Raw genomic sequence first — 14,706 nt, 5'->3', positions numbered from 1 at the left:
AATCACACGTAAAAAGAAAGAAAAAAACGAACAAGATGCGCCCGCGTACGCCAAGATCTCGGTCAGGGAGCTACTCCTTTTGTTTCCACTTCGAATCAGCCAGTATTTCGAATCTAGATGCTGTTTTCGTATACACTTTTTTCTCTTTTCCCCATGCCTTTTTCTTTATTGTCTCAGTGCGCCCAGGCTTTTAAAAAAAATAAAACCCCGGTGGCTTATGGCTCCCCATTGATATTCGACGTTCGAATTGAAATTTAAATATTTGCTTGCGGATTCCCAGCCCACTTTTTTTAAATATTTCCGTTGCCATCTTAATATTTATTGTTATTCCGAATTTGTTTTTAAAATCCGTTTCGTTTTTTAAATTTAAAACGTTGATTGGATGTGACGATTTTTATGAAGTAATATCAGGGTTTAGAAGCGTAATGAAGCTTGATATGGTAGATCTAAAACGGAACCAGTTCTTTCCAAAAAAGGCAAGTGCGAGTATTTAGTTCAAAGAAATTTAATTGCGTTTCACGGAACGCGGGTCAGGGGGCAGCATCGGATATTTATTTGTAACCGTTCCGATGAGTGGCCATGACTAGTTTTTTAATTGAAGTAAGAAATAGTGATACATAAAATGTGTAGATAAACCCAAGTGCCTAAAATATTTTTGAAGAAACACATTTTTACTTCTTTTTTTGCGTTTTTCTGTAAATTTTACTTAGGTGCCGGGTGGGTATGGCACTGAGAATGGTTAGAATTACTTTATGTAAAAAAATCAGGTACAACTATTTCGAAGTCTCGCTAAAAACCACCAACAACTCAATTGTTATTTCTTGATAGAGATTTGAAAAAAACTGTCTTGACGTTTTGCTACAGTTTTTTTATTGTACTCATATTTCTTTTAGTGTTTTGTACTAAATATTAAGGTACTTTAAGCAAAGTAGGTACTCCATTTTGTCTAAACGTAACGGCGGCGCGCAGGTTAAAATCAACATCAAAGTTGACTGTTACAAGTCTCTCTCTTTCTCATCTGAGCGTTTTCCCGGTTTCTTTCTCAGCCATTGAGCATCGGAACCCACAGTCCGCTTTTTTACTTTATCGTCTCCTTTTCGTACGGTCGTCGGCATCCCTAGTTGTCAGACCATTGGCACACATATCATCCTTGACGACATCATGCCAGCATTTCTTGGGTTTGCCTCCTCTGCCTGGGCCAGGCGGGAGTGGTATAGCTAGACATTTGTTCTCTAAGCAATTTGCCGGTCTACGCAAGACATGCCCGTACCACTCACTCCACTGACTCTAAGTATCATGTACTAATTTTTGTACATGGATTTTTTTGATCCCAGTCCTAACCATTCATATCGCTGGTCGCATCCGGCTCGTAAGCCACAATACCTATCGCTTTTTATAATGCCGATGCGATGATACAGCTGCTTTGTTGTTTGTCAGCTGTCTATTAGACAGATTAGCTTTGACATAGTCTAGTTTTGAGTGGAAAGAGTACCTTAATCTGACATTGAATCGTCGTTCAGAAATTAAAAATACTCATACAATAATTACATGATCTTCTTCATTACATAGCACAAAACAAAGCTACCCTTCGCGTCAGTTTTCGCAACGGATTATGATGCAGTTTTCACCGTTGTTTAGACAATTCATTTCCGAAATATTATTTTATGTTATAATATTTATTTACATGCCTTCCTTCCCCTTGAATCACTTTATTTCAAAACACTCACATCAAAATCCGTTGCGTTGTTTCAAAGATCTATGCATACATAGGGACAGACAGCGGGAAGCTACTTACTTTGTTTTATATAGTGTAGTGTGATAGTGATATGTGCAGGGTGTCAATTCTGTTATTTATTTTGTTTTAATGGCTTTTCAATTTTTCAAAAGATCAAAATATATAATTTTGTACGAAAACAATTTATTGACCTAACTACATTAATACGAATTATAATATATCCCTAATAATCTGACGACAGGATCTACAAAAAGCTTTGGCTTAAAAGCATGATGCGTCATTCATTTGACCTATTAAATAAGGAACAAAAAATTGTGGAACAGAAAAGTACAGTCATCAGAACTAATATAATAAATGATCCGAAATTTTATCCAATACAGGATATGTCAAAAGATTTTAGGTAGTATACAGTATAAAATTATAGATTTTTGTATTCTGATTCACCTATTTTAATGGTACTTGTTTTACTTTTCCCACATGATAATTTTAGGATAAAACTAGAGGCACATTCGGCTTCGCATAATAAATTATAAATTTATACCTTCCTCGGTAATTACACTATATATTGGTGAAAACCGTACAAAAATCGATATAGTACTTTTTGAGTTTATCGCATTCATAGACATAGACAGATGCTACATTATTTTTATAATATGTAAGGAAGTAATTTATTATTACGTATTTATCAACGTTTATTTGTATTTTGATACTGATTAATTAATTTCTGTTATGTCGAAGCATGTTGCTGATAAATATTTGTGCAGATAATTATACCTATAACAGGGGAAAAAACAAAGTTGCTTCCCGCTGTCTGTCCTGGCTTGGATCTTTAAAATTACGCAACGGATTTTGATTCGGGCTTGTTTAATAGATAGAGTGATTCAAGAGGAAGGTTTAGGTGCATAATTTATTATGTTTTTTACAAAAGCAAAGCCGGGGCGGGCCTCTAATATCATATAAAATCTACCTTTTGTTGAAATTAAAATTATATATATGATTAGGTATACAACCTTGATTATGTAATCAAAATCATGTTTGTTGTTACTGAAGTCTTAATTTGCAACTCATTAGTTTAGCTGACTGTACTTACATACAGGCACAATTGTGTATACTTGTGATTTAGTTTTTTACTTCAATTAAGACCTCCATTTGTATTTTTCCTCGTGTCTACCTTTTGTTGAGTTAAGTACTTATGTGGCCAAGAAATGTTAATTTCCTTAATGCAATTTTTATATACTCAGTGATGATATAAAAAAGCTATTGTATTTATTATATAATATTATAATATTTGTTGACTTCTACATACAAAAATTACTAGTAATTGTTTGATTAAGTGTATTTTTTTACATCGGAAAAAATGTAATGTCTGTGCTTTCAGAAAATACTACTAAACTGGCATGGAAACATATTGGCTATAGTCTATGGTCAATCCAACTGTCATATTCTAACTAAATGTAGTGATGATATTGTTAAGAGCACCTAAAAATAAAATTTGGCCCTTCAAATACCACTTTGTCCTTCACCAAGTTTTCACGGTAACTTAAAGTGATTATTTTATATCAACTATTAACTATTGCATACCCTTGGCCCACGAGATTGCTGTAAACAAACCGTGACTAAAACTATAATTGGCAATTTATAAAGAATATTATTCCGTTAAAACATAAAACCTTGTCCTTGATACCACAGATCTTAGTATGACATTTCAAAAGAGATTCCAAATCTTAAATAGTTTCTAAGTAGCCTACTTTAGTAATACAGGAACAAATGGAATCAACTTAGGACAAAATTGATCCTGTTCTACATTAAAATTATCTATCTGGATTATCTAATTAATAATGATATTATTATTATGTGATCGGGGTGAGTGCGTCACTAATACTGTTGAATTTATACAAGTTACTTTTCAAAAACTATATATTTCTGGGCCCCAGGTCATATTAACAGTTAAATATCAAATGCCACTATTTTTGGGAGACACGAAAGTTAATAAAATAATTTAATTAATAAAAGAAATAATCAGACACATATTTTTATAAAAGAGTAAGCATTTTTTAAGAAACAACATCCCAAAGTAATGATTAGCCCTAGCGACCTCCATATGAAAACATTGTTTATACTTCAAAATTACGATGTTCCAAATTTTCTTTAGTTAGGTACTTGAAAATATTTTTAAATATTGGTGAAGTAGCCTATGACACAGATTATTTTCAGTTATGTAACATCGAAAAACGAGCCAAAGTACCAAAAATCTTACCGTTAATAGCAACACAAACAATCCCTCGCAGCCAAACAGTCTCAACAACTATGTAACAAAAAAAGTAAATAATGGCGGCACTGAGCACATCAAGTTCACACTTCACACCTGCAGTCCACTAACTCAGCCGCCCTTGTAACTGAAACACTGAAAACACCACAATATCAAACAAACTTCATCCTCAAAAATCCTTACAATTTTTTTTGTCTTTGCCTAAAAAATTGTTCGATAAAAAAGAAAATTAGCTGTCACTTTCCGATGTTCCATTTTCAAACGGGCGCATGCGATCTCCCGCGCGCACGCGTGTAACGTGCTTAGCTTACGAGCCGTCGCACAACACTGCGTTCGCGCGCTTTTCATCTCATAGAGCCTTCGATACAGCTGCCGGCATAGAAAGATTTCTCACGAAAGGACGATATAGTTCTGACTATCAATTGATACTATTTAATTGCAAAAGATGAATACAGATGCAAATGTTGATTCCTCAGGTCTCTTCAATGTACCTCAAATCTTGTGTGGCTACTTTCTTTATGAAATACAAAAAAAATACCGCATTGAAAAGATCTAAATATAAATAAATATATTAGGACAAATCACACATATTGAGCTAGCCCCAAAGTAAGTTCGAGACTTGTGTTATGGGATACTAACTCAACGATATTATATTTTATAACAAATACATATATAGACAAACATCCAAGACCCGGGCCAATTAGAAAAAAATAATTTTCCATCATGACCCGACCGGGAATCGAACCCGGGACCTCTCAGTTCAGTGGCAATAACTTTACCACTGCGCCACCGAGGTCGTCAAATTATCTGTTTCAATGGGCGTAAGCTGTTAGTTTTTAAATTTATATACACGTTATATTATAATCCCACAATATTAATATAGAATAAATCCTTACCAACTTTTTATTTCAATAATTCACGACACTGGCGAATATCAAGGAAACATTATATCCCATCATGACCTGATTTAATCGAACCCTGGACCTTGAGGTTCAGAAATAACGACTTAACCATTGCGCCATAGCGGCCGTCAATCACATGAGCCCTTCAAAATGTTCCATCAAATTGAACCTTATAGTTATAGTCAACATTAACGTGTAATGCCGGCTCCACACTATCGCGGAAAAGTTGGCCGACCTTTGACGGTCAGGCATACATTGCTGGTTTTTAAATGCGGTACAATAAAAGCACTCATACAAACTATGCAGCGTTCATGCATTCGCCTCGGTTCGACGATAATGTGGAGCCGGCATAACATCGTCTTCATTTTTGTTTCTATTTTGTGAATCGATTTTATGAAGCATGTATAATCGGATCTTTTTGTTAAGTAGTTCTGTCAATAAAAAAAATGTTAAGTGTTGATGTGAGTGAGTGAGTGAGTGAGTGAGTGAGTGGATTAGTGACGGGATCAGTCGCGGACTGACGGTTATTTCGTAATGTTTCTGTAAGCCGTGGTTGTATTAATAGTTTTTAGATTGATAGAAAGGTATCCTGATTAGTTTTAATGTTGATAGAATAGAAAGGTTTCTTTGGTCTAAGCTTTGCGAGTTTTGTAATCTTTTTTTTTTTAATTCATGCTTATTACCACTATGTATATTAACATTATAAAGAGGACATGTTTTTTTTTTTGTGTAGTTCCGTTTTCCAAATATTTTCACTAGCATGACACTACATTATTCCCGAGTGACAAAAGTCAAACCTTCTTAGGAATGCTATTGTTACCTATGCGACATCCTTAACTGAAAGTATAAGAAAGACATGTCCCTTGGTCGCCTCTTACGACATCCACGGGAGGAGACGGAATAGTAATATGCAATTAATTACTCTGTTATTGTTGGTTAATAAATAATGCGAATGTTAGGTCTGGACATAGGTTTAGTTATCAAAACAGTATCCGTGCCACCGCTCAGTAATGGGTTCAAATTCCTTTTACAAATTACAATTTATTAGCTCCTATTAGCTTCATATTTCTTACATGCTGGCTAATAACCATTTTAGCAGCAAGTACCTACATCATTTGAAGCGGTTGTGGTGTAATGGTTAAGACGCCCGTGAATCGAAACGTAACGGTTCGTATCCTACTCCTGCCACATGAGTTTGTTTACCAATCTGACTCATGTATAGTAGTTTTCATAGACCACCACTTGTTTGACCGGTGAAGGAAAACATCGTGAGGAAACCTGAACACAGATTGATTATTAACTTGTGTGTGGAGAAGGCAATGACAATTAATAGTGCCAAGAAAGTTGTTGTGTGTGTTTTATTCCACGTAATGACCACGAGCTTAGTCATGAAGAAATACGACTATGAATAAGACTAAGTGTAAGTCTCGTTTCTTCATAAAATTATTTAAAATTCGAGAAAATCGTTATTTTAAATTGTTAATGAAATAAGTATTAATGATCGAATCAACTATTTTAATTAATTTAAATATTAATTAAACTATTTCAATTTTAATCATATTAAAAATGTACTAATTTTAAAATGTTCTATAATATATTAAAAGTAAAAAAAAATGTCCCAAAACAATACAAAAGACATCAACGCCCGAAACGATAAATTTAATACAATTAAATTGTGACAAGTAATATATATTACATTAATAAATACATTACTTCTTATTTTTAAATTATCATTAATCTCAAACAAAAGTCCATATCTAAATTATCTTATACAATAAATCTACATTTAAAAAAAAAACATTTTTATATTATACAAAATACACAAATATAATAAAATCAAGACAATTTTACAAAAATCCACGATATAATAACATTATAGCCTTGTAAATTATCAATAATTTACACACGTTGCATCACTGGCTATCAACAAGCTGATAAAAGGAAAAAAAACGAGCGAAAGAGACAGCCATAGACTACGACATTCTCCTCAAAGAGAACGGTCGTTACAGATGACTGCAAAAGCCGGCCCACAACCGAGCAGAAGTGACAAATCGTGTCTATCTCTTTCTCACATATACGTCTGACGCTATGCGTAAATTTATGAACGAGATGGATAATATTTTTTTTGCTGTTAAGTTTTTGTCAAATATAGATCAACTTCGAAATAAGGTGTCATTGAACCTGTGGTTTTCGTAAAATTGTAGCAATTGTGGAAATTGTTATGATAGAGCTCATTATAGTTAGATATTTACGTTGCGCCTTAATATAGATATGTTAAAAAATATTTTTGCTATGCTACAGCTAGTGTAGCACGCAGCTTCGTCCGCGGTAACCTATGTATAACCTTAGGTTACTAACTATATCGATTCCAAATTCTATTAAAATCAGTCTAGCGGTGTAGCTGTGAAATCGTGACAGACATGAAGACAAACATACATACTTTCGTTTTAATAATATTGGTATAATATGGAAATATAGATTAGAAATATGTATAGAAGGTTCATTCATGGAAGGTGATTAAGACGCCTGTGAGTAATAGCTTAGGTATCATACTTACTCTCGCATATGGTCTGTACCATATCAGCAGCACATCAACCTACCCAAATTCATTGCAAACTCGCCGCTATTACCACGCCCATAGAGGTTCATGCAGGGTAATTTGATATGCTATTGACTGTACTTATGTATAGTGGTTCAAAAAATTTACTTTTGGCGAAGGAAAACATCGTGAAGAAACCGACACATTGGTTGAATATTTATGCTGGCTGTATTCTCCTTGTTATTTAGTTCGCTAATGTGTATATAAGTAGCTACTACATGGCATTAGTCGTAAAAGTCATGTCATATGCCTTTAGGCTTTAATAAAATCTGACACCAGTGTTAGCAATGACACACAGAAATAAATATTTTATGATACTTAATCGTTTATTTTGTAATAAGTTATTTGGTATACTAATCTAGTTTTCCATGTATGCTGGGAACAAAATACATAGAATATGTATCTGTATCTCCTCTCGCGAAGATTGTAAAAGTCAATCAAGGGATGGGCTCTATACTGGAGATTCTTCTCATTGGCAATAGCAAACCACCTACCTGTTTGATCTCAATTCCACCAGTAAGCCCACCGTACAGATAAACGCGGTCTGTGAGTTTCGCAACTTAGCTCTGTCTACCCCGTGAGGGTTCAAGACGTGACTACTATCTCTGTATCCATATATCGTATGAAAAAACTTTTCCCGATTGATGATCAACAACCAACACACAAAAACTGTTGCAATTGGAAGCAATTCTTCACGAAAAATATTTCGATTTGTACGTAGTCCAATTCGCTCATTCAAGTTCGCTGACTGAAATAAGCAAAAAGTTGTCACAAAAAATATATATAACATTGATCTTGAAATGACAAATTACTGACACAGACGTCATTCGATAGATTTGTATTTTATTTTTGTCTGTTTGCCTTTGCAATGAGATGGTTAATTCCGAACTCTAACAAAATATCTAATAAATCCTGTGGTTATGATATCCGCCTGTGATAGAAAGTTTCTAGGTTCGAATCCTATTGGTGCCTTATACGTTTCTGTATAATTTTACTTTTATCTAACTTATCTAAGAGCACTGTCGCGGTTAGACAGGGGTTTGGTTCAGTTCCCGCTCGATTACAGAATTTTTTCATCTCATTATTACTTTCATATTAGTTCATAAGCATATGTGGGTTTCATAAAAGACCACTTCCTGTTGTTTTCCTTCGTGAAGATGATCAACTTAGGTCTGGAGAATATCTCCAGACCTAAGTTGACCTGTTCCGAGCACCTGGTAGACGGTGTTAAGATTTTTTTCATTCAATAACTTAAAAAGGGTTAAGTACAATCAACAGCACATCAACCTACCCAAATTCATTGCAATCAAACTCTAACTTGATGTTGTGTTGACTGTACTATCATCTCTTAATGCGATCCATAGGACCTAAACTGATCTGCATCGCAAATTAGTACCATCAATGAAGTCTTTTAAATACTAATGCAATTAATTTCAATTTCCTAAATTGAACTGCACTGCATTTGAATAGTTTCCTAAAAAATGATTGTAGGCCTTAAAATATAAAAACTAAACTTATTGGGCTTGCCTCTTCGGTCAGGATACTAAAGCACCATATCCAGGCGTTATACATGTAATTAGTTAGTTTGTTTGCGCAATATGTTTCACACTCTCTCACAAAATTGGGATTTTCAAAAACATGTTTCTAGTCGCGTTTAATTCCATATAATGGCCACGATCCTCAGCAATCTCATAACGAATTTCTTAACATTAATTTAGTTGTTTGCCATTGCCTTCTCAAATACAATGTAATAAAAGGCAAAAATTTAGCTTGTTTCTCCACAGATAAAACAAAGCCCGAGCAGCATTTTCTCACGGGCGGTTGCCATAGCAACGATATCATTGCGATATAGGCGTAATTTGTAGCCCCACTGCGCAGATTTACTGCGCAATAGATCGCGAATTGAGCTCGGCCGATTTCGGATCGATACGAAATTAGCCGGTGGTACCTCGCTATTTTTGAGGAGATTTACTTCAGCTACGACTAACGATTATCTTGACTACAATGTAAGCCATTTTGTGTTTATATGCAAGTGTTTAAAACACATGGTATATAGAAAATTCCACCACTGTAATATGTATTTTTCTTAAGGTGTTCCCACAGAGCGTGTTACTCATCAGACCATCGGATCATCAGTTCGAGTGTTATTGCTTACACTGGTGACAAATTTTATTCAAGTCGCCTAAAGGCATCTGACGTGACATTTTTACGACTAAGTACCTCCATTTTATTTGTGTCTTTCTTATACTCATTTTAATCTAATGTACAGTAAAGTTGACGCAAAAAATAAAACAAAATGTAAGAATATATTAAGTAAAGTCTTATCCCAAAATGGTGTTACTATTTTTAATTTGACAGTGAACTAAATTGTTACTAACTTACAACAAGTCAAATCAACTATTATCAAAAATTTTTTTTTTGTTTAGTTATCGGTGGTTTTTTTTATTTTTCATTAGTTATTAAATATTTCGTTTATTTTTTATTTCCAATTAGTAATATTAGTAGTCTCATAATTTTTTGAAGTTGCTTTTAATAAATTATATCTTATGTGTGTATATATATGTTTGATTGTTACTCTTTCACGCAAAATCTACTGGATCGAATTTTATGAAATTTGGTTCACGGGCAGAATATAAGGTGGAATAACACATAGGGTACTTTTTATCCCGAAATTCAGGGCGAAGGAGCGAAGCCCCGGGGCGCGGCTAGTCTACGACACAGACAATACTAGTCGTAGCGTTATATCTTATTTGTGCAATATTTATTTAATAATAAACACATTTTAATATAAAATTTTCTATCAACAAATTAAGACTTAAGTAATTGCATTTTAAAAATAGTGTTTCATCTCATTAAACCGACATTGTAACGGCGAACTGATCTCATTATCACGGTAAGCCGCCATGACTTGGTATTCCAAAAATGTGTTCTCAACACCTTTTTTATCACAACAGTTTGATTAAGCATTTTACATTTACAATCGGCCGTCCTTTTTCATTAGACCAGTTTAAGTAGACCTTCATCTTTTGGTAGTAAAATCGGAAATTCGACCAGAATCGAAATAGAATTGAAATCAAGATAAAATGGTTTTTAAGCTTGGATTGGACGTGTCGCATTGATTAGTAAGAAACGCAGAGCTATGTAAGGCATTTCGGAAGTTAAACTTTTTATAAAAGGCGTATTTTCATCGTGTGCACTGACCCTTATCAGAATCCCTTAGAATTTCAAGGTGCATTTGTTATGCCGCAATTCTTTGTAAGATCCCATAGGATTTTTCTTTTTACATAATTGTTAGAGTGAGTCATCGTTTGATATGTTTCATTCTGAAGTTACAGATATGTTACTAAGGAATGAACCTGTCGATGAAACCTATGCTAGATCTTAAGTTAGACCACTTCACTATGTAACTTTGAAAACCGCATTAAATTCTGTACAGTAGTTTTTGCGTGTTGTGTTAGAGCTAATTTAATGATCCTAATATTATAAATGCGAAAGTAAGTTTATTTATTTGTTTGTTACCTCTTCACGCCTTATCTACTCAACCAATCTTATTGAAATTTTGCATACATGAAGTTTAAAGTGTGGAGAAGGACATAGGGTGGTTGAACGAAGATTTATGATTTAAAATAATAGGTTCCTTATTATTTGCTTTAAAACCTCCGATATTATGCAATCCTATATATATATATATATATATATATATATATATATATATATATATATATATATATATATATATATATAATAAAGCCAATTTCAATACAGACATACCAAACTTAAAGACATGCCATTTTCCGCACAACAAAACAAAACCTAGATTGCAATACACTACAAAATAATGCGGTCATTATTCAATCTAATCCAATCTTGGATAAAGTAATCGGTAATCTTACAAAAATAACGCATTACGTTTAAGATCACAGACTCATGTCGCTCTAGATACCGCATGTTCGCCAAATTAATATTGTTAAATTATTTATTTATTATTGCATGATCTTTTATCTTTACTTTACCAAAAAATAAAGCGCGTCAGGTGTGTTCTGACACTTATCTTCATACAAATACTAAACACACTTAATCTCTTGCGCGTGCGGTCTCTCTCTCACGTTCGTGTGTTCCATTCGAGTCTGTGATGCTGCGAAGAGAAAGTTTAGCTTAAAACAAATCTTAAAACTTTGAAAAAAGGTTGTGATTTTACAGACTTGGGAATGATATTGATAATCAGCTGACTGCTCAGTCGCCTCATCACTGCATAAAATAAAACAAAATCGCTTCCGGCTGTCTGTATGTATGCTTAGATCTTTAAAACTGCAAACACAACGGATTTTATTGCGGGTTTTTTTATTACATAACATGCATAACAATGCACTCGTGTGAAGCCGGGCCGAGTCGCTAGTATATAATGTCCAGATTATTTATATTATGGTCTTATAAATCTCACGGCATGCGGTATCTAGGTTTATGTGAATCTGTGTATAGGGCGCATGCGCACACTGAATTGTTTTACGCACAAAGCATTCGACGCACATTGTACAGATGACGACCAAATAAACCATATGAGATAAGGTAGGGTTGTAACTGTGTCGATATGTTGTCACATACCTATCGATATATTGTTGTGGTTTATCTAAGGTAACCTATCTAAGGTATAATAATATTATAATTAGGTAAATACTTGAAAAATAGTTCGTTAAGTTCTTTTTACTCACCCATATGTATGTATTTTGTCCAAAATAAATTTAATACAGTTAGATTTAATACATTAATTAAAAAATAATTGATCAAGCTCAAATAAAGAGATTAAGTCACGAAAGAAGAAAATGTAAATATAAAAAGAAAACAATTAGAAATTAGTAAAAATTAAAATTAAAATTAATAAAGTATTTCTTAAAATCATTTTTACATACTGTGAGGGCAAAGATTATAATTAAAATGAAATTAAGTAATGATTTAAAATATACTAAAATATATTACTTCACACAACAGATTATATTAAAATATGTTACTTCGATTCAATTACCTACATCGTTTAAATATTGATATTAACCCATCACTAGCGCAAAGAATCGAATCGCATAGCGGCGCGTACGCATCGCGTATCTCGCGTTACGCGGCCTCTCTCCACTTCCTCACAATATTACAATGGCTTTTTATATCGAAAACAATGTATACCTGCCTCCAAATGGAATTTTATTACAAAAAGTTCAGTAAAATGGAGGAATTTGTTGCATTCATTCATAAATATATTTTCTTTTTTTGGTGTTGTATTTTTGAACACTGGAAATAAAGAAAAAATAATTTTGTGAAATAATTGATTATAGGTTACTTAGTTGATATAGATTACGTTTTAAGATAAATAACAAATACGAAGGTATATCTACACATAATAATAAAACTAATTATAACGAAATGACATAAGCAAATTTGACAACAAGAGCTCATTATTTTATCAGAAAATAAAATGATGAAACATAAAATGTCTATGATCTAGCCAGAGATAAAATATTTATTAAAAATATAAAACCAAGTATTTAACATGACTAATATTATGCACCCAAGTTTTATTTGAATAGACATTTTTCCCATTGAATATAACACCAGATAAATAAAACATCTGTATTATTTATTGATTGTAGACGACTTGAAAATTTATATCGATATGGGTACATAATGGATCAAAATTTAACACTCAAATTGAAGATGTTCAAATCTATACTCCTATAGCAGACTAGCACGTAAATGTCTAATTTATTAAATAAAAAAAAAGTAAATTACACTCAATTCCTAAATTCACAGGAAACAGACTCATTACCACGCCAGTCTAGCCCTATGTGAGTAAAACTGTTTTTTCCTAACAACATCTAATGGCTAAGTGATTCTAAACGCGTGCACGTTAAACACAACAATCTTGGCCTCTATAATTTTGTTTATCGCAGACATCCACCCCATTTTCGCTCAACGAGACGATAAGACCAAATTACTGATATTATTGGGCGCAAGAACCACCTACGGATGGGCAGAGTTAGACCATAGACGACTTAGGAGAGCGAAGTCGGGTGAGCAAGTACGGAAACAAGTAAGGACCCAATAAACAAAACTTCCAATTCATATTCAATGTACGTACACGCGCTCATCAAATCTTTGTAACCTCTTCATTATATACCTAAAGACTACCTATTTTCTATTTCCAATATGAATAAAAACTTAACTTTGATCTATATAAAAGCAGTTGATCTTCGAACCTATAATCAACAAGGTATTTTAGTGTTCTTTGAACGTAACATTCAATTTACTATCGTTTTTCTACAAGATTCAAATAAAATAAATCTTATTAAAAAATAGTAGGTAGTAGTAAGTTTTATCGCGGAATTAATAACACCTGAGGTAACTATTTACATTCATCATCATCATCATGGGGTGCCATCTTCGAATTGAAGTTTGGAGGTCAGCTTAGGGAAACCCTTGCGGCTTTGGGCCGCTATTTTCACTATTCGCTATTTCCTCTGACGAGGAAAAAATAAATACTGATCGTTATTCTAAAATCACTTTAGTGACATGTTGTAGTGTTAGTAACTAACAAACACTTTTATGTTATTTTGCTTTTATTCGTTTTCACAATAAATTACAACCTGTCAAACTAGGTAGGTAAATTACATTATCATCCGTTTTCTAGACAACGTTAAAGCTATTTTGGGACTCGTTAAATATTTATGGAACTATTTATATGTCTATTATTAAGTACTTTTAATTTAATATCGTGCTTACCATAAATGCTCGGCGAAATATGTTACCGTGAGTTTCCCACGGAAAAGTGTTGCCTTCGAAAACGCTGGCTAAGTTCTAGCTATTGAAAGACAGTAACGCCCCCAACACTAGCTTATTTAAGTGAATTTTACGACGTGGGACGAGTCAATATGGTTTTATATAGAATACAAAGAAAATACGTCGCATTTTTCGAAATATAGAGTAGATATTTTTGTATTATCTAGATAAAGCTAAACTGTTTAAGTCGATAGCTATAAGTAGACGTCAAAAGCGTTTAAGCCAATTAAATACATTTTTAAAATTAAATTAACCCCTCACTTATTTGTTTTTCTTTTTATAATCATGTGTATTTTTAAACACAACCTCTAAAATCGGGAAACAATGAAAAGCTGCTATAATATATAAATAATGAGTTCAATAACTTTTAATACTGAGA

At 33.2% G+C, this 14,706-nt stretch overlaps 1 protein-coding gene across 2 annotated transcripts in view; it reads right to left on the bottom strand.

Annotated features, from left to right (window-relative positions):
- The window catches only part of dysf (dysfusion), a 124,794-nt gene extending 120,474 nt beyond the window's left edge, over positions 1–4,320 (bottom strand). For both annotated transcript variants that reach the window (XM_053759766.2, XM_053759767.2), the window contains exon 1: positions 3,993–4,320. The gene's annotated coding sequence lies outside the window, so the exon portion shown is untranslated. The remainder of the gene's footprint in view (positions 1–3,992) is intronic.
- Between the last annotated feature and the right edge of the window lie 10,386 nt (positions 4,321–14,706).

Source organism: Plodia interpunctella, chromosome 19, assembly GCF_027563975.2.
Source record: "Plodia interpunctella isolate USDA-ARS_2022_Savannah chromosome 19, ilPloInte3.2, whole genome shotgun sequence".
NCBI classification, from domain to species: domain Eukaryota; kingdom Metazoa; phylum Arthropoda; class Insecta; order Lepidoptera; family Pyralidae; genus Plodia; species Plodia interpunctella.
Note: the sequence above shows the minus strand (reverse complement) of the source record. Positions and strands in the feature narration are given on the sequence as shown.